The following is a 25,072-nucleotide window of genomic DNA, read 5'->3' on the forward strand; positions in this document are numbered from 1 at the left end:
CAAAAGAAGAATCAATACTACATTACCTAAGAAAAATCGTACTCCATGGAAAAGGCAAAGTCACAATGAGGGGCTCAATTATTCTTCAGCGAACAAGAAGGGAAAGAAGCTGACTCAAAAACGAAAACATCAATGCTGAGGAACCATATGTTATCGGTCAAATGATGTAATGTATACACACACACACACACACACACATACATATATGTTCCTATTTTGTATACACACTTAGCCATTATTATGCATGGGTCCAATGATGTAATATATATGTTCCTATTTTGCATACATATTTAACCGTCAAATGATGCAATATATATCGCCTTCCCTTCGTTCACTGCTCTCAGAAAAAAAGGAAAAGTGAGAGAAAATAAAGGAAAATAAAAAGGAAAAGTGGTTATAGTAGTAGCGGTTTACTGAAAAAGAGCTACAACTAGTCAAGGTAGCAGTAGCGGTTTCCGTATAAAACCGCTATAGCTGCCTGTAATAGTAGTAGCGCATTTGGTCTAAACGCGCTACTGCTACGTCCACTTAACCCAAAATCCTCACTCTCTCTGCTTCATCCTGCCTCTTTTCCCCCCAAATCCCCACTCTCTCTTCCCCCGTCGCACCGCCGCGCCCGGACGCTCGCCCCCGACCCCGGCACTCGCCCCCGACCCCGGCGCTCGCCCCCGACCCCGGCGCGCCATGCCTCCCTCCTCTGCTTCCTCCCCTCCCAACCTCATCCGTTGCCGGGCCTGCATCCTCGCCCCTGCACCCTCTATAAACCCCCCTCTCTCTCTGCTAGCTAGGGTTCTTCGGTTAATTTACTTAGGTTTTAGTTAGGGCAGTAGGTTAATTAGGTTATCTATTTAGTTAAGAATTTAGCTAGGTTTTAAAATAGGACAAAATTTAGGGTTAAGCAATTGTAGTTAAATAAAAGGCAACATTTAAGCAATTGCCCAAATCAACATCGCTTGTTAAAGCAAATTTAGGTAGGCTAAATTTAGGTAGGTCGAATTTATATGCAAATTTGAACTGGACATGTGATATGTGGACATGTCATGTTTGGAATTTGGACATGTCATTTGGACATGTGATGTTTTGGTTCAATTTTGGTGAATGATCCGAGTGGCCTATGTTACGCTGGAATGTTGATTCATTTCCATTCCGGCGAATTTCAGGCGCTCGATATGTCCATTTTTTAGCAAAGGTCATGCCAAAATTTTACGTGAATTTTGGCATGATTTGTGCTACATAGTAGGCATATCGAGTGCTGGCACATAGATTTCTTTTTTATGTCATTTCTCATTTTTTCATACTTTTAGAAATAAACAAGGAGACTTAATCATAGGAAACATGTCGAACAACGAAGAAACTAGGCCTTCTGACCAAGACGCAGACGAGATGGATTATGAGGGTGAACAAGAGTACCTCGACTATTTGACTGCTAAGAAAGGTTTGCAGGTCGGCCTCGATGATTCTACTGACGCCGACATCGACATCGACGGCGCCGGCACCGATGGCGGTGCCGAGACCGGCGGGGAAGATACCACCGGGAAAGGTACCGGCGCCAATGCCGCTACCGAAAAGAAGAAGCATAAGAAGCAGAGGATACGAAAACCTAACAAACTAGGGATTGGACGACTAGTGATCACAAATACGGAGCAGAGGCAGTACTCCCCAGTGATATTCGTCATGACTCGCCTCGGGTTGCTAATTATATTGAAGCGGACAACGAGCAAGCACATCAAGTAGCACTGGACCTGTTGGATGAAAAACGGGACATGACATTGGCTCGTTCCGCAGTTTATCAGCAAGACCTGCGGCGTTATTACAGCCGCCGGGTTTGGACAAGAACTTTTCAAGAAGGTGACTTAGTGCTCCCACCTTGGGAAGGACCCTTTGTGGTCAGCAAGAATCTGCACAACGGATCATACTACCTCATCGACGTTCGCGAGCACAAAGACTCAAGCAAATCGAAGGAGGAGACCCGTCGGCCGTGGAATATCGCTCTTCTACGGCCTTACTACACCTGAGCCATAGGCTCTCACTATGTACATATTATGACAATGTATATATTATGCTCAATATAATAAACCGGCATCCTTGCTACAAGTAGGGCCTCTGCCGTTCTTCCAAATATCTCTTGGTTACAAGGGGGCTTCTGCTTCCAAAGCAATGACCCATTTTGTCCATTAAACCGGCTATCATGCCATCATATAGCTTGGGAGCTTCACACCCAAGGGGCCAAAGAGAGTCTTGTTGCTATGCACAGCTCAAACATAGGCACCCATTGAGGACAGCTCACAGAGTTACTTGGGGGCTCTTTGTGTAAAGTAATAAAGAGTTTGAAAGGACCCTTGTAATTGGGTATCGACCCACGGCTTGGAAGCCTGGTGTATTCACCTAAGACCCTGGGTTAACTTGCCTTCATCAAGTAAGCCACTCCTATCCAGGTAATCCTGGCACGACCCGCCGAACGTTTGACAAGTTACTCTCATTGAGACCCTGAACTTGTCAAAGTTGAAACGACGATTGGTTAGTTGGAGGCCCATCTTAAAAGGCTTTGTTAAATGGTTTAACTTAGCGACCTGGCAGCCCACGAAAAGCCTCAAATTTGGGCCTGGCAGCCCTTGAAAAGCCTCGACTACAAGTTTTTATTCGTTTTCGTTTTTGCAAGTTTTATCTTTGTTGATCATCTTTTAAAGTAGGTCGACGTCTTTCGGCCCGGCCAGACTATATGTCTTCATCCCAACCCGGTGTTTCTTAACCCGGTGTGGCTTACAGTTATCATCTGTTAAGCATATAATCAATGGTGAACCGGCATCTTTCAATCCGGTCTGGCTTTGACTACATGTTGCCAGTATGATCATCTGGTGTTCATCACAACCCGGTGTGACTTATTACATACCAGCAGTGCATGGTGGAAGTTATGAACATTAAAAGAGTTGGGTGTTCACCCTTACTACAATCAAGTTGGTAAACCAATAGCATAATTTCATATCACAGGCATGATCTATTTTTGCTATTTTTACAACCTTGGTTACCTACCAGGTTGTGTATTGGGCATTATGACCCGTCCGGCGGTAAGCCGCCCGGACATATTTTTTCATGCAGACACAAGGATTGCATAATATTATGAAGATATATAAGCCAGCACCACAAATATCATGGCGGATCAAACAAAGTCATATATCAGTGCACGATGGCAGCAGATCAAAGTATGCCAACTAGCCTATTACAAGGCGCTTTAAGGCCCAAAATAAGTGATTGTTCTTTACACAGCACACAATCTGTGAACATCAACCTGGTTGCCGGATTAAGACTCATCGCCGGGTTGACGAGCAGTGGATGGATCTTCTGGCGTCAGTTCAACCTCCTCCTCCCCATCCAGTGGCTGCAAGTCAATGGTGGTCCAGTCAATTCGGGTTAAAGCTTGAAAGACATCCTCTTCACTTATAAGTTCGGATGGTTCAACGTCAGGGGCGTAAGTGTGCTTATGGATTGGCGGAATAAGATTTTGCACTTCCTTCACAGCAGTGTCAATCCGTTGGTTGTTTGCATCATAGAAGGACCGATGAACAGTCAAGTTAGCCTCTTCCGCCAATTGGCTGGCCAGTGGGCGCGTCTCCTTTGTCAGGACTTTGAGGGCTTCATTGTCAAATTCTGACCCGTTCTCTTGTTCACCCGGAAATCCCTTGGCGATATCAACTAGATCCAGGTCAGCTATCCATGCTTTGGCCCGGGTCAGTGCTAACAGAGCGCCAACCCTAGCAGCAGATCGTTTTATTTCTTCTATCTGTGCTGGTGTCATCGACAATTTGTATAGTGTCTCCTTGATCAACATTGGTGCTGGTTTTTTGTATGAGACTGCACAGATAACCCATTGGGCACCGGTATACAGTTGCTCTATCAACGTATATGCTGCCTTCAGTTTCATCCGCATGTCAGAGCCCAGATGAGCAATAGGGCTACCTGAAACGGTTTAAAGATTTCACTGTTCAACCGAATCTTGTAGAGATGGTTAATCAAGCTCTTTCACAAGGTACTTACCAAATATTGCAGACGTCATAGCATTTACTTGATGCTTCAAACCGGTCAGCTCTACTACCACCGGTTTAAGAGCTGCCTCGGCGTCTTCAGCCCACTTCAACAATGCAGCCTTTTTAGTTTCCCATTTGACATGTTCAATCTTGAAATCCTCCCTCAGTTGTTCCTTGGCTGTTAAAGCGCCTTTTAGCTCCTCTTTAGCCTTGGAGGTTTCTTCTTGCTGAGACTTAATATTGTCTTGAAGATCAGAAATTTGGGATGCTTGGTTGGTTATATCAGCCTGCAACAGTCAGATGATGAAGATGTTAATATTTTTCTCAAAAGTCCCAAGCATATAACCAGTTATACACTTGACACTTGGGGGCTAATGCGGACTGCTTATTTTCTGCTAATTATTTAAAGTCCCAAGGCTCAAAACAAGTATTGATCTTGGCACTTGGGGGCTAATGTGTATTTGATCAGAAAATACATAGGCAAGGGAATTGACAAAATACAGTATGGAACATAAAGTCCCGGTTTATCTTCAAGGGACAAACCGGCCCTTGGGGGCTACTCAGTTGAAGTGTTCATTATCTTATAAGTCCCGGTTTGTCTTCAAGAGACAAACCGGCCCTTAGGGGCTACAATGAAGTAAACATATAGAGCAAGAAGCATTGAAGTGTTTTAAGATTACCTCATAGCGCTCCTTCATCATGTTCACCAAACCGGCCTCATAATCTCGGTTTGTGTATAGGCGGTTTAGGAATCCGGAATGAAGCTCCTGGGCAGAAAGGTTAACATAACTGGATAAATCTGTCTTCTCTTTCCCCTTGCCCATAGCAATATACTCCTCCTTGGCAGTATGCTTTGATAAAGCAACCGGGTTGCCTGGGGCGGTGTGAGCAGTACCGGTGCTAATAACGTCATCATCACCACCTTTTGACGGACTCGACGGATTGACAATATCCCTGGTTGGGATCGGCGGATCAGCAGCTGGGTTGGGCGGATTAGCAGCTGGACTTGGAGGCGTAGCATGCGGGCTTGATGGATCAACATGAGTAGCCGGGTCAGCTTCCAGCGGATTAGCATTAGTGGCTGGATCTTGTGGGGCAGAGTCATCCATGACAACATCAGTGTCTCTACCAGCATCCTCTAGGGTCTTCTCCGGTTCAACTTCCTCGGTGGGGGCACTGGTTTTGGCCTTCTTGCTCAGTCGGGCTTTGGCACTACAATATCAAACAAAGGTTAGTATGGTAAACCGACGCATGAAGGAAAAAGCTGAAGAGCAGTGTACTTACCTAGCGCCGGTCTTAAGGGGAGGCAATTGCGTGGTTGATGAGTCGCCAGATGAAGAATTAGAAGTCACCTGATAATTTGAATCAGACGGATTAAGTGGGTATCGGAAGCAACCCACCAAGGGATAAGGTTTATTAAAAGAGGAAGAGACCTCTGGACGACGTTTTCAGGGCGGAGTGTCTGGTAAACCGGAGGAAGTGACTTGTTGGCCACTATGCTGGGTTGTGCGACGACCTTCATGTTGCCGTGTCTTCAAAGAAAATTGCGGATCCAAATGATCAAGAGGGTGAGAGCATTTTACTTTCCGAACTGCACGGCGAAATTTTTGAACCGGCAAATGATCTAAATCAGAGGGAAGGAGATTACCTCTACATGGTCGGCATGACTGGCTTCCGCATCATCCTGGTAATAATTGTTGTCAATAAGGTGTACGAAAAATAAGCCAAGGGAGTCAAGTTCTACCTCTTGATTCGATTCGTCGATGTCTTCGGGCGGGTCAGCAGACTCGGCGGTCTTCCTCTTGGCTGGTTTCTTTGTGACTTTACTTTTGGCACGAGGAGCCCTTGCTGGTTTACCTTGAGTTTTCCTCTTCCAGAAGGAATCTTTGGCCTGTAAAATTAAGCAAAGGATTAATATAGCAGTGTTAAAGCGGAGACGGATCAAAAAGCACAAGGTTAAAGTTTTTACCGCTAGCGGTTTGTTGGAGGCATAAAAAGGGCGCAACCCAGTTTTGCTGCATGCGGCGATCGGTTCATCAAGCATCTTCTTCACAGACTCAGTGACTTCATCATCAGTCATTTCTATTTCATTAAACCGTTGAGGGTCGTTGGGGTTGCCAGTATATTCATGCATCAACCTGGAGCGGCGGCTTAAAGGTAGGATACTCCATGAAACCCAGCAAGGAACAAGGTCAACACCGGTTAAACCGTTGGCTAGGAGAGCCTGGAGCTTGGCGAGTTGAGGTGCATAAGCCTGTCGCTCCTTGGCAGTGAGTCGTTGAGGCAGTGGATGGCCATTGCTGAGCCGGTGAGCACGGTAACCTGGCAAAGGATTTTCTCCAGCAGGAGCAGTGTTTTGACAATAAAACCATGTTTTGTTCCAGTCTTTGGGGTGGCTGTGATGTTTTGCATGAGAGAAATCAACTTCTTTCCTCTTCTGGATTGACACGCCACCAAGTTTAGTGTTGGGACCATCAGAGAATTCAGTTCGGCGGTTTAAATGGAAAAATTCCCGGAAGAGCTCAACAGATGGTTCTTCTTGAAGGTAAACTTCACAGAATACTTGGAAGTTGCATATGTTGGACACAAAATTCAGTCCAATATCTTGTGGATGGAGTTGAAAGCTAGCAAGGACATCTCGGAAAAACTTTGATCTGGGAGGGCTGAATCCCCGGTCTAGATGCTGCATGAATACAATCACTTCTCCATCTTGAGGCTCAAGAGGGCATTCAGGGCCAGGGACTCACCAATGAAGGACATTTTTTGAGGCTAAAGCGCCAGTCAGAACTTATCCATTGATTTGCGTTTCCGTAATCCGGGAAGGAACCCAGTTGCAAGCGGCGAATTGCTTGGTCATCTTGGAAAACAAACTGTAAAAGAAAAGTGAAGGCCGGTTTATGATTGAAGGTTGATGTACACTAATCGGTGTTAAACCAGGGAATTTGATCAAGGCATATATGCGAGTTAAACTGGAAATTACTATTCAAGTCAAGATGGCGGTTTAAGTGAGGGCTAATGGCATATGGCGGATTATCAACTACTAAAGGTCAAACCACTTTTAACAGAGGAAGCAGATCTGAAATCTACCAAGTGTTGCAGAAACAAGTTTCACAAGATGTTGATATAATTTTGGATCTATCATGGTTCAGTAAAAATATTTTTCTGAGCCCTACAATGGCGTTAAGCAGGACAGAGAAGTTCTAGATAGGATTTATTCAGGAACGGCAAGATGCTGTAGTACGCCAGATTAAAACTGTGGATCTACCGCAAAAGGAAATAGTCAGGCCTAGCTAAGATTCAGTAAGAGGCCAAGGGAAAAGCGGATAAGCACTGACGAACATCGATGAATAGGGAAGAACATGAAGCCCTAATGGAGATCTAGGGTTACAGGAAGAAAGCTTACCGGATCCTCAGGAGCAGCGGAGGAGAATCGCGGATCTCTGAAAACATTCAGGTTGATGCAGCGGCCTGAGACGAGGCAGAGCTTCGAGGTCGACGGTGGCGCCAGAGCTCGCGGTCTTTAGAGTCGCGAGGAAGAAGAAGATGAGAAGAGGCGAGGGGGAAAAATGGAAGGACCCTCAGTCCTATTATAAAGGCAAGAGGATAAAACGGCAGGCGCGAAAATCGAGGGGCCTAAAGCAGCAAAAGAGGGTGCAACTGTTGCCTCGATCTTCGGGAATTAATTAAGAGAAGGGAATCTTCATAAATCTTTTTATGTAGAGATGAGATCATGACGATTTATTGCAGTGACAAAAGATGATGTTGCGGTGGTTCACCAAAGTTTACAGGGAGATGACAATATGGCGGTTTACAAGAATCATTAGAAGACGCTCACGGAATTTTTCTAAGTATTGAAGATTGACATGAACAGGTTCAAATCAATCTGGGGCCTAATGTTGAGGATATAACTACTGAGTGTAAACCGCCCAGGAGGGGCCGGTTCACGCTCAACTATACTGAAGCCCATGAAGATAAGAAGATGGCGCTTTACTGATAAAGCTTAGAGGCCCAAAGCCCAGAGGCGGATTAGGGCCCATAGTGGTAAACCGTCATAGTTGTATAACTTGTATTGTAAGATAGGGAAAGGGAGAGACCTAGCCGGACACTTGTATGAGTCGGCCTCGGGACTCTGTAAACCGGCCGGGCGTCAACCTGTGTATATAAAGGGACGACCCGGCGGCGGTTCAGGGACAACATACAACAAATCGAGACCCATGCAAAGCGTATTTGCTCCCTGGTCATCGAAACCCCAATAATTCCACCCCAACTAGACGTAGGCTTTTACTTCATCGAAGGGGCCGAACTAGTATAAAACTCTCGTGTCCCTTGTCAGGTTTAACCCCTTCAGGCTAATCTCGTTGCGATGGCTCCACGACTAAGTCCTCCCGCTAGGACATCTGACGTGATATTTCCACGACATAAGCCATCCAAGAAAAAGGATGATGTGGATTTTGAGCACATCGCTGAAATGATTAGACCTATCTTTTTATGTATGCACTTAACTGATATGTTTAAAGTGAATCCTTATGCTAAATACATGAAGGATATTATTACAAATAAAAGAAAGGTACCGGAAGTTGAAATTTCCACCATGCTTGCTAATTATACTTCTAAGGGTGGAATACCTAAGAAACTTGGAGATCCAGGAGTACCAACTATACCATGCTCCATTCAAAGAAACTATGTTAAAACTGCTTTATGTGATCTTGGAGCCGGTGTTAGTGTTATGCCTCTCTCTTTATATCGTAGACTTGAATTGAATAAGCTGACACCTACTGAAATATCTTGGCAAATGGCCGATAAGTCAACTGTTATACCTGTCGGTATTTGTGAGGATGTGCCTGTTGTGGTTGCAAACGTCACTATCTTAACGGACTTTGTTATTCTTTATATTCCTGAGGATGATAGTATGTCGATTATCCTTGGTAGACCCCTTTTGAATACTACAGGGGCTGTTATTGATTGCAACAAAGGCAATGTCACTTTTCATGTTAATGGTAATCAGCATATGGTACACTTTCCGAGGAAACAACCTCAAGTACATAGCATCAATTCTATTGGAAAAATTCCATCAATTATTATTGGAGGTTTTGAGTTTCCTCTTCCTACTGTCAAGAAGAAATATGATATTCTTATTATTGGGGATGTTCATATCCCCGTTGAGGTAACCTAGTGTTATTCAAAATTTCTCCGGTTCCATGTTATTCGGAATGAGCTCGTTAACAAGACTTGACCAACCTTGTTAGTGGATTCCTTTTGGTGATCATGAGATGGATGAAGTTAGAAGGCACAACCTTTTGTACCCTCTTTTTACTTTCTATTATTTAGAATAAATAAAGCAAAAATAGTATTTTTTGTCTGTTTTCTGAATTATCCATGCAATAAAAAATACCCGAAAATAAAAGTTCTCCAAATGCCCTGCAAATTTAATATGATTTTTCTGGAATATTTGAGAATATCTGGCACTAAGAACACAGCAGGGGGAGCTGGCACCTGGCCATGAGGGTCAGGGGCGCGCCCTACCCCCCTGGGCGCGCCCCTGCCTCATGGGCCCACGCTGGCCCCCTCCACTTATTCCTGCACCCATGCACTTCTTCTTCCTCCCAAAAAATCACTATCCAGCTCAAGCACGAGTTCAAGCTCATCTTGCTGCCATTTTCGATCTCCTTGCTCAAAGCTCCATTCACAAAACTGCTTTGGGGGATTGTTCTTTGGTATGTGACTCCTCCAATGGTCCAATTAGTTTTTGTTCTAGTGCTCTATTCATTGCAAATTTCTGCTGCCTAGGTGACCTTGTTCTTGAGCTTGCATGTCAAATTTATATGGTCCAAAGTAGTTCTAGTGCATGATATAGCCTCTAGGCACTTGTAGGAGTAGTTGCTATCAATTTTGTTTAGTTTGATTCACTTTTATTTTGAGTTACTAAAAATTTCAGAAATTTTCAGAAAATGATGAAGAGATTTTTGAGGGGCTCTTCTAGCCAAAGCTCGAAGGAGAAACCAAGTAAGGAGAATAAGAAGCCCAAGTATAATCTCCCTCACGTCGCGGAAGTTCGACCATGTGAATGGACTTGTGATGATTTCTTGAAAGTAGCCGGTATTCATGATAATTTTTATTCTTTGGTTGATAATGCGGGCCTCACCGACTTCCTTCACGACCAGCTCGATCAGTATCTCCTACTCACTAATAATTTCGTGCAAAAATTTTACTTTCATCCTAAGAAATCACCTCCTTCAGTAGAGTTTCATTTATATGATGAGGCTAAGGAGATGTCATTATATGAATTTTGTGCAGTTTGCAAGATACCCTTCCAGGGCAGCCTAGAGGAACCACATCGTAAAGATGTGGATGGATTTATTGATACTATTACTGTAGGGGAAACAAGGAAGGTTTCCGATGCAAGAATTACTAGCATACACTTTCCCGTTCTACGTTACTTTGCAATATTTGCTAGTAGATGCTTGATTGGTCGCGGAAACTGTGGAAACCTTAGTGTTCCTGATATTATTATTTTGTTCCATGCTTTATTTTGTGATAACTCTGTTAGTATGGCCGCTATTATTGCTAAACAATTAAGTCTGAACCATACAAATGGCCCCATCTTTGAAGGTATCTATGCTTCACGCCTCGCTGAATACTTCAGGATACCTATTAGGCATTATGAGAAAGAGGAAAAGCTGCCGCCCCCTACTTTTCTAGATTATAAGAGCATGGTAGCACATGAGTATAGTTTGAGATTTCATAAAACTCACAGTGAGACTATTATTCTGCCTGCACCCTCTTTGTTTGACTTAACTTCAGGCCCTTACCACGTCTTGCCAGAGGCCGTTTATGCGTTCTGGGGCCAGACATCAGCTCCAGAGCCCGAGCCGGAACCACCGCTTGACCCTTATCGACCATCTTGTTATCAGTGGGGTACGGAGGCAGCTCGCCTCTAGGCTCCAGCTCATGAGGCAATGGCTGCTGCATCTCAGTACGACCCCTGGTACAACTTCGGATATCCGCCAGGCCATCCCTGGGCATAGACCAACTTAGGCCAAAAGCCTAAGCTTGGGGGAGTACGTATTTCACACCGACATTACATTCATGTTCACACACTCATTCTAGTTGTCGATGCTCATACTTTTTCATTGTACTATCCATGCTAGTTTATTTTCTTTCCTGCTTTCTTCTTGTGTGTTTGATAAACCTTAAGAAAAACCAAAAAAATTAGTTAGTTTACTTTCCATGCCTGTGCTAGTAATTAAAATGAAAACCCAAAAAGATTTCTCGTTCTTCTTTTACTTGTTGGGAGCTTTCTCGTGTAAATAGTTTTATTTCTTTTCTTCTCTTTGGGGGTCGAGAGGAGAAGACCATAATGAAAATGTTAAGTGCCTCTCATATGCATTATTGTTGATTTATCCAAGAGCCCATATTACCTTGTCTTCTCCCTTGAATTGAATGCTTGCAGATTCCAACTTAGTCCAATGCACATGCACTATTATTATTATCCACACCGTTCGGTCATGCAAGTGAAAGGCAATAATGACGATATATGATGGACTGATTGAGATGAGAGAAGCTGGTATGAACTCGGCCTATCTTGTTTTTGTAAATATGATTAGTTCATCGTTCCTGATTCAGCCTATTATGAATAAACATGTTTGCAATGACAATTAGAGATTATAGTTGCTTATGCCATGCTTAATTAGCTAGGAGCTTATAATGGTTTACCTTGCGTGCTAACATGCTATTAAAATGATTGTGATGTGGTACGATAGGGTGCTATCGTCCTTTGATGATTCGAGTGACTTGACTTGGCACATGTTCACGCATGTAGTTGAAACAAAATCAACAAAGCCTTCACGATATTTATGTTCATGGTGGATTATATCCTACTCATGCTTGCACTTAGTGTTGATTAATTTTTAATGCATGTTCATGACTGTTGTCGCTCTCTAGTTGGTCGCTTCCCAGTCTCTTTCTAGCCTTCATCTGTACTAAGCGGGAATACTGCTTGTGCATCCAAAATCCATAAACCCCAAAGTTATTCCATATGATTCCACCATAGCTTCCTATATGCGGTATCTACCTGCCGTTCCAAGTAAATTTATATGTGCCAAACTCCAAACCTTCAAATGAAATTCTGTTTTGTATGCTCGAGCAGCTCATGTATCAACTAGAGCTGTCTGTATCTTCCATGTTAGGCGGGTTATTCTCAAGAGGAGTGGACTCCGCTCCTCACTCACGAGAAAATGGCTGGTCACCGGAATGCGCAGTCCTATGCTCAAATCAAATCAAAATAATTAAACAAAACTCCCCCAGGATTATTGTTAGTTGGAGGCACCCGTTGTTTCGGTCAAGCCATGGATTGATGCTTGTTGGTGGAGGGGGAGTATAAACTTTAGCATTCTGTTTACGAACCGCCTATAATGTGTGTAGCATGGAAGAGATCGAGATCTCTCAGTTGTTATGTTGAAAGTGAAAGTATACCGCTCAAAATGTTATTTATCTCTATTTCAAAATCGAGCTCTGGCACCTCTACAAATCCCTGCTTCCCTCTGCGAAGGGCCTATCTGTTTACTTTTATGTTGAGTCATCACCCTCTTATTAAAAAGCACCGCTGTCATTTGCATGCATTACTATTAATTTATATTGGGTATGACTATGGCTGGATCTCTTTTACCATGAATTACAATGTTTGGTCAGTCCTTGATCTTTAAAGGTGCTCTGCATTTATGTTTTGCGGTCTCAGAAAGGGCTAACGAGATACCATCTTGTTATATCATATTATGATTGTTTTGAGAAAGTGTTGTCATCCGAGATTTATTATTATTTCTCGCTAGTTGATTGATATGAGTAAACATGAGACCTAAGTGTTATTGTGACTATGGTTAGTTCATAATCTTTGCTGAAAACTTGAATGCTAGCTTTACATATTTGCAACAACAGGAGCAAACAGAGTTTGTAAAAGTTTTTCTTTATCACTTTCAGTTTGTCAACTGAATTGCTTGAGGACAAGCAAAGGTTTAAGCTTGGGGGAGTTGATACGTCTCCATCGTATCTACTTTTCCAAACACTTTTGCCCTTGTTTTGGACTCTAACTTGCATGATTTGAATGGAACTAACCCGGACTGACGCTGTTTTCAGCAGAACTGCCATGGTGTTATTTTTGTGCAGAAATAAAAGTTCTCGGAATGACCTGAAAATCCACGGAGCAACTTTTTGGAATTAATAAAAAATATTGGCAAAAGAATCAGTGTCAGGGGCCCACACCCTGTCCACGTAGGTGGGGGGTGCGCCCCCGTAGGGTGCGCCCCCTGCCGCGTGGGCCCCTTGAAGCTCCACGGACCTCAACTCCAACTCCATATATTCACGTTCGCAGAGAAAAAATCAGAGTGAAAGATTCATCGCGTTTTACGATATGGAGCCGCCACCAAGCCCTAATCTCTCTTGGGAGGGCTTATCTAGAGTCCGTTCGGGGCTCCAGAGAGGGGGATCCAACGCTGTCGTCATCATCAACCATCCTCCATCACCAATTTCATGATGCTCACCACCGTGCATGAGTAATTCCATCGTAGGCTTGCTGGACGGTGATGGGTTGGATGAGATTTACCATGTAATCAATTTAGTTTTGTTAGGGTTTGATCCCTAGTATCCACTATGTTTTGAGATTGATGTGACTTTGCTATGCTTAATGCTTGTTACTAGGGCCCGAGTGCCATGATTTCAGATCTGAACCTATTATGGTTTCATGAATATATGTGAGTTCTTGATCCTATCTTGCAATTCTATAGTCACCTGTTATGTGTTATGATCCGTTAACCCCGAAGTGACAATAATCGGGATACTTACCGGTGATGACCGTAGTTTGAGGAGTTCATGTATTCACTATGTGTTAATGCTTTGGTCCGGTACTCTATTAGAAGGAGGCCTTAATATCCCTTAGTTTCCATTAGGACCCCGCTGCCACGAGAGGGTAGGACAAAAGATGTCATGCAAGTTCTTTTCCATAAGCACGTATGACTATATTCGGAATACATTCCTACATTACATTGATGAAGTGGAGCTAGTTCTGTGTCACGCTATGTTATAACTATTACATGAGGAATCGCATGCGACATAATTATCCATCACTGATCCAATGCCTATGAGCTTTTCACATATCGCTCTTTGCTTATTTAATTTACCGCTGCTGCTATTACAATTACTACAAAACTGCTACCGTTACTTTTTCTACTGTTACCGTTACTTCCATACTACTTTGCTACTAAACACTTTGCTGCAGATACTAAGTTATCCAGGTGTCGTTGAATTGAAAACTCAACTGCTAATACTTAAGAATATTCTTTGGCTCCCCTTGTGTCGAATCAATAAATTTGGGTTGAATACTCTACCCTCGAAAACTATTGTGATCCCCTATACTTGTGGGTTATCAAAGTCATTGAAGAAGACTATGGTGACCCTGGCGGTAGGATCCGAGACGGCAAGAGCGAGGAAGAAAGCGAGGAAGCGGCTATAGCTTAGGAAGGAAGGAAGGAGGAAACAGGGGAAATGTGACTTGTGGTCGCGGAGAAAAGGGGGTGGGGAAGGGGGGTGGGGGTAGATATTTTGGCGGTAGGCCAAAAATTTCGAAATGTGGAGGGAAACTTTGCACGCGGTGCCGCCGAACACTATTCACTTTGAATGATTATGTGCATCACAAACGATTCCTCTGCTTTACGCGCATGGGATGACTTTGATAATTCAAATTTGGGTGGAAATTTCCCCGGGTACGTCATTGCATAATTTAACATCGCTTGCTAATTTGGGCACAAAATAGAGCGTACAGCACACAGACCACACTTACTGAATCGAGCAATTTTAGTAAATAAACAAAGCCAGTTTAACTAAACATTGCTCTAACAAAAGACCAACATTAAAAACGAAGCCTAAGTACACATAATTTTAACAAATGCGCTGCCTCGCTGGTCTATGTATCACCGGTGTGAGATGAGACGTTGATGACTTGTCCTGGCGACATGCCGCCGTTGGTGGATTCCGCGCCCCCCTGCTGAAGTCGATCGCGTCCTCGTCCTCATCCTCATCCTCGTCCTCATCCTCGGCACCGCTCTCAAGGTTGTAGTACTCGTAGTAGTGGCTGCGCCGGAGCTTGCATTGGTACTCCACCACCGATTCCTCGATGGACAGACTCTTCTCTACCTCGACCTCGGCCACGTGCAACTCCTCGTCCCGGCGCTCCTCGATCTCCGCCGCCTCCTGCATCTCCAGCTCCCGCTCGGCAATCTCATGAGGAAGCAGGTGCTCCATGGCCACCGCCGCCTTTTCGGACGTGTGTTGCGGGGGAGTCCTGGATTATGGGGTCCTCGGAGAGCCGGCCTATGTGACATGGGCCGGACTGATGAGCCATGAAGATACAGAACCGAAGGCCTTCTCTCGTGTCCGGATGGGACTCTCCTTTGCGTGGACGGCAAGCTTGGCATCCGGATGAGTAGTTTCCTTCCTCTGTAAATCAACTTTGTACAACCCTAGTCCCCTCTAGAGCCTATATAAACTGGAGGGTTTAGTCCTTAGGGGCAACGACAATCATACAGGCTAGACATCTAGGGTTTAGCCATCACGATCTCGAGGTAGATCAACTCTTGTAACCCCTATACTCATCAAAGTCAATCAAGCAGGAAGTAGGGTATTACCTCCATTAAGAGGGTCCAAACCTGGGTAAACATCATGTTCCCCGCCTCCTTGTTACCTTCGATCCTTAGACGCACAGTCCGGGACCCCTACCCGAGATCTGCTGGTTTTCACATGGACATTGGTGTTTCCATTGAGAGTTCATCTGTGCTGTCTATGGAAGGATTGATGGCTCCGCTTGTCATCAAGGACAACATCACTTCCGGAGAAGCCATAGCTTTAGGGCAAACCCTCCAGCTCAGCAGCTTCATCATGGGCGCCTGCCCGGCCATTAAGCCAGAAGATGCCCAACCCATCGCCAAAAATCGTCTGCGCGTCGGCCCTGAATACTCCGATAAGATGGATCCGGCAGAAATATCGGCCTTAAATGAACACCTAGATTGCATTGCGCCCTGGGGGTCGGAACCGACTATGATTGGATTGGGCTTAAACCCGATCAGAGAGAAATCAGATCTCCGCCGATCACCCATCATGTGGCAATCATGGAGGAACAAGCCGACAAGGACTCTTCCCGTATGTTGAGAACAAGGTATGTTCGGGTTTCCGAACTCAGAGAGCCGGACTCCCATCTTCTGGAAGACACTTCTTGCCCTCCGAACATGGAAACGGGCCTTGAGCCTAAAAACACATCGGATGCTCCAGAACCCATGCCTGTAGCACTACAAAAAAATACACTTCCGTGATGATACGTTTTTGTCACAGTAGGTCACGTTTTTTGTCATGCATGTAAATCCATGAAAAATTTATGACAGAATCAAGATAGTCATACCCGTGCTGTTGTAGAAGTGTTCCATGACATTACCAAAATTATCATCACAGAAGCGTCCACTTCAATGACGATAAATCGCGCGTCACAGAAGTGCTTTCGTCAAGGGTGACCGACACGTCGCATCCACCGTAACAGAACGCCGTTAAGCTATCGGGTCGGGTTTTGGATCCGATATCCCGTTAACAGCCCCGACCAATGGGGATTTTCCACGTGTAAAATCATCATTAGCCGGAGGAAACACGTGTCGGATCATCGTTGGGACAGATGTTATCCACTCATTGGACAGAAGGCGCCTATGATACGTCGACACGTGGCACGACCCAACAGAGGCCCACTCCTGTGAAAAGGCCGGCCCATGTAAAGCCTGTTAATGGCCTGTTCGCATATAGCCCATTTACAGCCCGCTAACCCAAGGTCCGTTACGCCCTATCCGAATTAGGCTCAGTAGCGTCATCTGGGCCACCCAATATGATTCCAGCCCGTTTTCACTTCTGGCCCATGTATGGCCCATGACGTCTTTTGGCTCATATGAGGCCCTATGTAACTCTTGGCCTATTAACGGCCCGTGGTGAAACTGGCCCGTAATGAACAGTGTATTACTTTACACCCATTAACAGCCCGTGGTGAAACTGGCCCGTAATGAACAGTGTATCACTTTATACCCATTAAGGGCCCGTTATTCTGTTGGGCGGTTTCCAGCCCATGTTATCTTTCGGCCTTCTCAGAGCCCATTTATTCTTGGGATCATTTCCAGCATTCATTTACTTATGGCCCGTTACTGTCATTTTCTGCTTATGGGCCAAATTCAGCCCGTGGTTACAGTCGGCCCGTTTCTGGTCCGTTAACATGTTGGGCCATTTTCATAGCATCATGAAATACGGCCTATTAACGATGGCCCATTATGCTCGGCCCATGAACGGACGATTCCAACTCTAGCCCGTTTATGGCCATAATGCGGCCTGTCATTGGCCCATGTTTGGCCAATCAATCATACTGCCCGTATAAGGCCCATTTATGGTACGACCCGTAGAAGGCCCATTGTTTCTGCGGCCCGTAGAAGGCCCATTGTTTCTATGGCCCGTAGAAGGCCCACTGTTTATATGGCCCGTAGAAGGCCCACTATTTCTATGGCCCGTAGGTCCAGTGTCAGTACAGTAAATATTAGCCCATGGTTATTGTGGCCTAGTTTAAAAAAAAGGTTATTGCAGCCACTAGCAAACCGCAGAAAAAGAATTGCACTGACTACAAGCAAACAAAGAAACAAGACAACAAGGAAATAAATAAGCAAGCAACTTACACTAGGCTATCGCGACTATTACACATATTACATCCACTGGTCATCAAAGTTCGCCACTAGTGCAAATATAGGGAACACATCAGCATATAAACGCCGCAACAAAACAAGTCCAGAACTGAAACCACTTCAGAAGAGCTCAAGAAACAATATCCTGGGTACCCATAATGCTAGCAAGATGCTTAGCAAGCTTATTAACTTTCTCTTGTTTGGCGCTTAAGTCCTCCAGCGCTTGCTGTTGCACCAGAAAGTATGCATCTGAATTCTGCAGGGACTTCCTCAGTCCTTCGGCTTCTTGTCGCATAACATCTGATCGATGTCTTTCAACTTGAAGTTGAGACTCAAGAAGCCGAACTGATTCAGGCAACGAGTTCGAAGAGCTGGTGCCAGCAGTGGTAGCCAGTAACTCAAACACTACATCAAGACAGGACTTTGGGGTTGTCTCAGTGTCCTCAGTATAGTTTTTATCAGCTTTCTTGGAGACCAACAGGGATGTCTCACTATCTCGAACCTTATCTGCATTACTTCCTTTACCATTGCATAACAGGGTACTCTTCTCCAATATTTTATCCACATTCTAAAAGAGAAACAAACAAACACATCTCAGGTTTACAATGTAGTATATGAAACTCATTTTGGTAAACCAGTTCAGTAGTAAGGTGGACAGGATAACAGCATGAAACAAACATATATCTATGTAGTATGGTCACTGTATGGTCTATATCATTCTAGTTTATGTTGCCAAATCTAGATAGATATAGTTCGAATCATATCTATTTAAGACAAAGCAACATAGACAGAATATAAGTGTGGGAAACTACACAGCAGTAACAACACTTGTAATGTGCATGGCATGAGAACATAACTGTTTATTCAATTGAAACTGAAATCAACATACAGCAAGTTACAATAGCAAACAGCCAAACACGTTGAAGAAACAGGTTTAAAACATACCTGTTGCGAGTTTCAATTGCACCCTTCAAATTTGAAATTGGTTGGTATCAGTAAATACAGTGATACAAGAGCAAAATAGTATGAACCATAGCTACGGAACCTGACCTGAGAACAATTCTTCTTCTGCTTTAAGCGTTGACTTCGGGTTCGGAGTGGTGGTCCTCGTGATTTGGGCACTGCAGTTGCCTTACTAACTGCTCGTGTTTGGGTGCTCTGTGGTGGAGACGGTGTTGTGTCAACGAGAACTGGGTGTCTATCTGCTGGGGTTGGGGTTAGAAGGAGTGTAGCTGGTTCTCTGTCCAACTGGGTAGGGGTACAATCTGCATGAGTGTGGGTTATGTGTGGTGGGGCTGATTCTTGGGCAAGTACAACCATGGTTCTATCTGCATCGGGTAGCACGATCTTTTCTGAAGACCGTGTTTTTACTCCCACAGATACTGCCATCACTCCCTCCAATTGAAATGGCTGATAAACAAGAAAAGTAATTGAATGTACAGACATTGTAAGATAGACATGTGCAATGGATAGTAGGGAAGAAAACAGGGCATGAAATAATTCACATTTATGTTGTCTAAGCAAACAGAATAGCAGGACATAATTTCACATATATGATGGCTAATTAAACAGGATAGCATGGCACAATTTCACATGTATGATGGATAACTAAACAGGATAGAATGACATACTTCAAAATATGATGACTATGTAAACAGGATGACATGATATAACTATATGATGTGTCTATTATAGTGGTTGGCATGCCATAAATCACAAACATGCCGTCGATGGAAACATGATGGCATGATATAATTCATGGGTAGAATGACATAATTTAAAATATGATGACTATGTAAATAGGATGAGATGATATAACTATATTATGTCTTTAGAAAATGGGTTGGCATGCCATAATTCAGATACATGCTGTCTATGTAAACATCATGGCATGACATAATTCAAATATATGATTTATATACTAAGGAAGTCAGTAGAGGGCAATTGCATATATGATGTGTCAACTAAGGAGATGGCATTCAATATTGCGTATATGATGTAAAAACTAAGCATTGCAATACAACATATGCATTATATGAGTAATATAACCCTGCCAAGTTTGAGCATACACCTCAGGGGGATAATAGGACTGGTCATCTGCCTCTGAATCCTCCTTTGAAGAGCTATCTGTAACCAGCAAGATATCTGCTTCAGCAGGTAGCATTGTCTGCTCTGAAGACCTTGTTTTCACTCCAGATTTCTCCATCACCAATTCAAATGGCTGATGCACAAGAAGAGCATTTGAATATACAAACATTGTCGACAAAAGCAATGAGAAATACAAAAAAAGGACGGCATGATATAATTCACATATATGACGCTTGCCTAAACAACATGGCATTGCATAATTCACATACATAATGCCTTGCAACAAGATAACATTGCATAATTCACATATATAATGTCTTGCAACAAGATGTCATTGCATAATTCACATATATGGTAATTAGACACTAAACAGGTGGCATTCACACAAAGCATGTCTAAACTAAGCAAATGACATAGCAATGCAAGATACCATACGCACGATATGAGTAACATAACCCTGCCAAGTTAGGGCATGCACCTCAGGGGGGAAATATGACTGGTCATCTATCTCTGAATCCTCCTCTGAGGAGCTATCAGTAACCAGCAAGACACACGCTTCGTCAGATAGCATTGTCTGCTCTGAAGACCTTGTTTCCACTCCAGATGTTTCCATGACCGTGCTGAATGGCTGATGCACAGGAATAGTAATTGAATGTACTAAAACTGTTGACAAATTTAACACATAATAAAAAAATGATGGCATGATATAATTCACATATAAGATGACTGGCTAGCCAGGGTGGCATTGCAAAATTCACATATATGATGCCTGGCTAGACAAGATGGCATTGCATGATTCACATATACGATAAAGAAACTAAACAGATGGCATTGACACAAAGCATGTCTAAACTAAGCAGATGGCATCTTTAATGTATACAGTAAGCAATGTAAGGCACCATATGCATGATATTACCAACATCAGCATGCCAAGTTAGAGCTAAGACCTCATGGGGTAAATAGGAGTGGTCTTCTCCTTCTGAATCCCCCTCAGAACAGTTATCTTCCTCTTGATTACGATCCGATATGGGTGGAGGGGGGGCTGCCTTTGCGCCCACCATGGAACGACGTCTGCATGAAATTTTATTGCCACGCAAGGCTCGTCTCTTTTTCTCTACATGATCAGTTCCATTGTGTACAATAACTGGCATGCATAGGAATAAAACATAGTGAGATTATGTAAGGAGTGCATGAACAAATCCAGAGTGATGGTAGCAAACTGTGGATAGACCCAAAACCAATGATAGCAGGCAGATAATAGCTTTAGTTAAAAAATACAGATAATGGCTCCTTTAATGTTTGTTTGCACCCAACATGAAACTCATAGTAGACACCGAAGATTAACCAGATTGTAGACAGATAGTACTGATTGCTGCCCCAATATGTACCCCACAAGCATTTTAAAAACTCAAGTTTTAGCATTAGTTTGGACCTAACTCGGAGTCTAATAGGTGAACACGACGATAATGTAGCATGTCATCATATTAAGCGACGCGTAACGTAAGCAGACACGAAAGAGTGCGACCTCTCTTACGGACCCGTGTAGTCCTCAAGGTCATCTTCTAAGTTGATGATGGTAATGCAGTTGTTGTGGCTGCCGGCGGCGGGGAAGAAGATCTGAGGCGGCGAAAGACAGTCTGGAGAGCGGATCCCTGCTATGGTGAACCCTTCCATCATTGGAGCAGCTGAGCTGGGGTGGAACACAATGCCGCAGGAGCAGGACAAACCACACAAGGTTTTCTTTGACACATATCTGTAACAGAAGTAATTGAGTAAGGGCTTGTTTGAATTTGAGGATTCTAACAATGCAGGGATAGGAAATAGATAGGAATAGGATAGGAATGCACGTGCAAAATAGAGAATTTAAAAACACAGGATTTCTGCCAATCTGGGTGTTTGATTCACAACAATTGGAAGATCATAGGATGCAAAAAAGCATGGTGAGATTAAGTCAAACCACAAGAAAATGTACGGTTATAATGCTATTATGCTACTATCTCTTAGTCTTGTGCTTGATGAATAGGAATATGAAAAGGAGGAGAAGTGGAAATTAGAATTCCTACGGTTTTTCTTTCAAGGAGACACTAAAGGAACAAATCCTACAGTTTTCCTTTGCTCCATTCCTTTGCACCAAATTCATGAAAAGTAGTACCATAGGAAACTTTCCAATTCCTATGTTTTTCATTCACTTTTCCTTTCAAGCACTGGCGATTCTAGTAGGCAGGCTTGAGCAAGGAAAATCCTACACTAAAAAAAATGTTTTTGTGCTACTTCTATTACTTTGGACCCAGGCCACTGCCATACTAGCTCAACTCCCAGGCCCATCGGCAAATGCACAGCTCAAACGCGCAGAGATAAATAATGATGGCGTTCAAGAGAGTCCATCACGGATAGCTAAGTTGCCTGGTACCTCACTGCTTGTCATATAGTAGGATAAAATAATCATATTTCCCGTTACTACGAGTGCTCAGTGGACAATATATATAACATGTAGAGTAAAAAAGAGATGCAACAAGTGTACAACCTCTTTGGCGAAGCCATGTCGATCTCAGCGTGATTGGGTTGGCCAGTGAGGATGCTCCGGCTGACTTTGCTGTCGGAGGAGGGGAAGAAGATCTTAGGCGTCTGGAGATGGAGCCCGAGGTACTGCTCCGCTGTGATGGAGGGTTTTGTCGTTGGAGCAGCTCTGGTGAGTTGTACGACGCCGAGGCTGAAGCAGGACAAGAGAGACAACGAACAACGTTAACCTGAGTGGAATTCTAATAGCATCTCCAATACATGACGTAAAATACATAACCACAAAGTGCTAGATGTAAAATACATCAGCCGCTCATCTCTGAACTTAACTGCCGAATCTGAACTTAACTATCGAAACTGAACTTAACTGTCGAAACTGAACCTAACTATTGAAACTGAATTTTGCTGTCGAAACTGAATTTTGCTGTCGAAACTGAACGCACTAGAAAGGTGAGGCTACACGTCGGTCAACTGACGTTTTCATCTCTGGTCAGTTGATTTTGCAGCCGTTGGATACGAAATCAAGGGCCTGCAGTTCATCTTCAACCTCCACCCCCCTGAGCCGCCAGCCACCACCGGGCAAATAGCAGCCCCCTGCCGCCCGCGGCCGGTGGTGCGCCGCCACGCCCATGCTGAAAACACTCCCCACCGCCGGTCCGCCACCGCCCCGGCCATCCCTCTAGGCCCCCCGTGTCGAGCTTTTTCTCCGGCGATCCCCATGCCAACGCCCCGCCACCGCCGGCGACCACCGCCCCCATCCTGAACCCTAAGATAGATAGTGGGGTACCTCTCCGGAGAGCCCCCCTCCTCGCTGCGGCTAGTTCTTCCTTCACCCCGGTGAGCCCACCCCTTGAAAATCGACTGACCCAAAAGTCGATTCAGTTGACTGAAGTGTAGCCAAATCGGAGCTGCATCACAAGCAAGAGCAAGAGCGAGAGCAGCAGCGTGAGGAAGAGCAATAGCAAGAGCAGACCAGGCAGGGGACCGAGAGCAAGAGCAGAGCAGCAGCACGAGTGAGAGCTAAAGCAGCAGCAACTCCTACTGATGTGGACGTCGCCGCCGAGGGAGTGACGCCGTGGAGGAAGTGGCCGGCGACGTCGCCGTGGATGGAGCCACGCCGTGTCGGCTCGGGACCGAGCGCCGGCAGCACCGTGAGATCGAATCAAGAAGAAAATGCGGCGATTAGTGTACAACCTCTTTGGTGGCGCTGATTAGGCCGCAGCTTCATCCGAGGAAACGATGATGATGATGCTCTTCCGGTGGTGCACGTGAAGACGGGGTGTGGGAATGGAGGTGGCGCGAAAGACGAGGGGAACGTCAGGGCAGCTCCTTGGAGGTGGAGGATGGGGTGGCTGAACCGGCGGGACGATGAGATCGACGACGGATCCTCATTCGGTACGGTGGATGAGGGACGTTGAGGTGTTGCTGTGGACAACGTCATCGGGGAAGAGGCTCCGGCTGGGTGGCGGACAGAGCAGGGTGTGGGGTTTCGTCGCGGGTTTTCGCGGCCTCGGTGTATGAATGGTGGGCGGATGGGATGGCAGTGGGGAACCATGGCTTAGAGACGCGCTTGCCAGAAATGTGGGGTAAGTTACGAAAGTACCCCCCACCGATTTGAGGTGGTTCTTTCGGTTCAAGGGTACCACGGGCATTTCATGTGTCGGGATTTCACAGGAGGTGGGAGTTTTCGCGCGCGTTGTAATTTCAGAATAGCAAGGCGCGGGTTGAGATGGAGGGAGTTGTTGGAGCACAACGAGACAAAGATATATCTTAAATATTTCGGGCTAACAAGGCGCGGGTTGAAGAGGCGGGAGTTTCGCTACACGATAGACAGAGACGCTAGCTTCAATGTTCAGCATAACAAGGCGCGGCTTGAAATTTCGGAAGAACAAGCTTAACGTGTACCCCCCAAAAAATACAATTTGCACCTCAACACACACAACACACACACAAACACCATTTAGACTAGAGTAAGGTACACGTGCATTGCACGCATGATATTTGGCAACCAAATTATGAATAAATACCACATTATAGCATGCAAGCTTTGAGTCATATATGGATGATGTAGATGTTCGTTTAATTCTTATGGTTCATTTCATTCAAAATCATCTAGTTTTTATAAGAAATCTAGTCTATTTTAAGATTCATGGAATTGTGCGTTGTAAGACATAAAGTAAAAACAAATAATGGCAAATCATGTAGAAAAACATTTGGTCAATTCTGATACGGAAGATTCTAGAACAAATAAGAAGTGCTTATGTTTTGATGTTTGTGCATTATGCTTAAGTTCAACCATGGAGTCTTCTAGATTATACATGTGCCGAAATCTGGTGGAATCTAGATGATATCCAACGGCCAATAGTGCTCAAATTTGCCATCTTTGGACAATCGGATTCGCCTCATCCAACGACCATCTTTCAAAGTTGAAGTTACCCGCACACAATATATATATATATATATATATATATATATATATATATATATATATATATATATATATATATATATATAGGGGTATAGATATAGATATGTGATGCGAAAGCCGCCCATCATCTCCAATTAGAATAGTGTGTCCATGCACGGATGCGACGTGGGCAAATGATGTCTGCCATCGGTATCTCAAATTCAAATCAGTCTGACCTTGTTCAATGTGTATACATTACAACATGCTCGTTTCCAAACCACACCGCGCAGATCTCC

Source organism: Triticum dicoccoides, chromosome 1B (assembly GCF_002162155.2).
Source record: "Triticum dicoccoides isolate Atlit2015 ecotype Zavitan chromosome 1B, WEW_v2.0, whole genome shotgun sequence".
Lineage (NCBI taxonomy): Eukaryota > Viridiplantae > Streptophyta > Magnoliopsida > Poales > Poaceae > Triticum > Triticum dicoccoides.